At 41.2% G+C, this 2,379-nt stretch overlaps 1 protein-coding gene across 2 annotated transcripts in view; it reads right to left on the bottom strand.

The window, feature by feature from the left end:
- Positions 1 to 2,379, bottom strand: part of LOC102673825 (tyrosine-protein kinase Dnt) — a 27,256-nt gene that overhangs the window by 14,164 nt on the left and 10,713 nt on the right. Inside the window, exon 1 of one of the 2 annotated variants that reach the window (XM_031513209.1) lies at positions 1,410 to 1,613. The exons of the other annotated variant lie outside the window; for it this stretch is intronic. The gene's annotated coding sequence lies outside the window, so the exon portion shown is untranslated. Of the gene's footprint in view, positions 1 to 1,409; positions 1,614 to 2,379 lie in introns of those variants that run through there. 2 annotated transcript variants of the gene reach the window in all.

Genomic DNA, 2,379 nt, shown 5'->3' with positions numbered 1-2,379 from the left:
ATTGCGGGGACTAGCTGCGGGGGCCCGCCGCTTCGGGTCCAGAAACCTAACACCTTTCGAGCGCAAAACCCACGGGTACGTGTATAACGAGATCTTCCCGTGGCGAGGCCTCCTTTTAAAACGAGATGACGGCGGGTGGTAAGCGGTGAGGAGGGGCGAGGGTGAGGTGCAGGTAAAAAGGGAGGAACAGGAAATATTAGATTTACGCGCGTGGTGACGACTGAGCACAATGCGCCCTCTACGATTTTTCTTCGATCCCGGTTTGCCGAGCGATTGTGCCTCGGAGATTATCCCTTTGTCCGATCGTGGATGGACGAAATAAATTTTCTTCACTTTACGCGAGTATATTCCTTTGAAATTCCTCTATTTACGATCGCTCGATCGTAAAGGTTCGGGATCATCTACGTTCTCATGTGCAAAGTGATTTGTAGTACGTGGATTTAATTGAAAAAGATCGATATCGATGAAAATATCGTATTCAAAGTAACACGAATTTATGGTTATTTGGTGAATTCGATGAACTAAATCGTATACGAATCTAAATTCTAATTATAAAAGTATATCGATGAAATAAAATCGTATTCGAAGTAACAAGAATCTTATGATTATTCATATATGTAGATTCTAATTGTGAAAAATATATCGATGAATTAAATCGAAAGCAACATGGACTTATATAATAATCGTCCACGGATTTAAATTTTAATTGGCAAAGAATATAAATGAAACGAATCGTATCTAAAGCGATATAATATTATTGATACATTTAATTTTGAAAAGTATACGAGTATTCCTTTGAAAGGAATCTCGTTCCAAAGCGATATGTACTTATGATTATTCATATATAGATCTAAATTACAATCTCACGTTCAAAGCAATATTCATAATAATCGTACATGGATCCAATTGTAAAAGTGTATCTGTGAAATAAAATAATATTCAGAGCAACACGAATTTATGATTATTCGTACATAGATCTAGGTTCCAATCTCATGTCCAAAACAATATTACTATTCATAATAATCGTACATGGATCCAAGTTCCAATTATAAAAGTGTATCGATGAAAAATAAAATCCAAAGCGTCACGAATTTATAGCCACTCGTAATATACGTAGATTCTATGATTACGAAAAATATATATCGATGAATTAAATCTCGTAATATTCATTAGCAAATTTACACGGATTATCTAACTTCTAAATACAAAAAAATTAAATAAATAAAATCGTATCGAAATCGATATGACGATATATCGCATACATCTAATTCCAACAAGTCCAATTTTCCATCATCGAATTTTTTCCTAACGAATCGAGACGAGTCCCCGTATTTAACTTGTTCGTATCGCATAATCGTAATCGCGTGGAAAGCGGATTGATACAAGAGATCGGCACGGGAAACACGTACACGTGAGACCGATCCAAAAATGATCCGCGAGGCGGGGTTAACGACCAGATCGGGCAGCTGGTACTCGCCGATACCTCTCGACACTGGCAGTCTCGCCAGATCTAATAACGTATCCGTACACGTACACGAGCCAACCCAACATCTCGACGAGCGTACGTGTGCGCACGCGTGTGAAGCGCGTGCTGCCGTTCCACTAGGGATATTTTTCACTTTCGCCAGCGCGGCCAAACGACGTGGGCGTGCGTATATACCCCGTGCACGTACAGTTTATATACACTATACATTGCTTCCCATCCACGTATCGCGTTCCCCGCGTGTCGCACGCCTGCAACGGTATACTCTCGATCTTTCGAAAATAATTGAAGTCTCGCGTTGATTCGAGATCCTTCGGCGTCCCGATGCAAACTTTATTTCGATTCGATCCTCTTCCAAACTTTTTAGAATTCGATTTATATCGCATCGTCTATTGTTTTTCGCTTTTATTATCACACAATTTCCATAAAAATTGGAAGTTATACCCATGATTATATAATCGTACAATCGTCCACGTGAGAAGAAAATGTAACGAATATTTCAAGAGGTATCTCGGTTCGCGTTATGAAAATACAACGTTCGATAAAAAACGAGGAGGCGGACAAGGATGAATTCGTTTCACGAGCATTTCGCGAAGATATTCCCCGCTATCCCTTGCTTGCTCGTGTCGCTCGATGATAAATATCCTCGCGCAAGAGGCGAACGCGACACAGACGCTTAGACAGACCCACCCTCTATGTAATACAGGAGGCTGGCTATTTAGCATATATCGAACGGGTAACGTGTGGGCACGTCCTTCTCCTCTCCTCTGAATAACCCATAAGTCCTGGCCCAAGTACCGGGAGTACGTACGTCGTTTGTACGCCCCCCTCCCTTCCGATTCCCTTCTCTTTCCTCCTCTTCGCGGGCCATAGGTCACATCCAGGAAGGCGTAACT

This window comes from Apis dorsata, unplaced genomic scaffold, assembly GCF_000469605.1.
Source record: "Apis dorsata unplaced genomic scaffold, Apis dorsata 1.3 scaffold_630, whole genome shotgun sequence".
NCBI lineage: Eukaryota > Metazoa > Arthropoda > Insecta > Hymenoptera > Apidae > Apis > Apis dorsata.
Note: the sequence above shows the minus strand (reverse complement) of the source record. Positions and strands in the feature narration are given on the sequence as shown.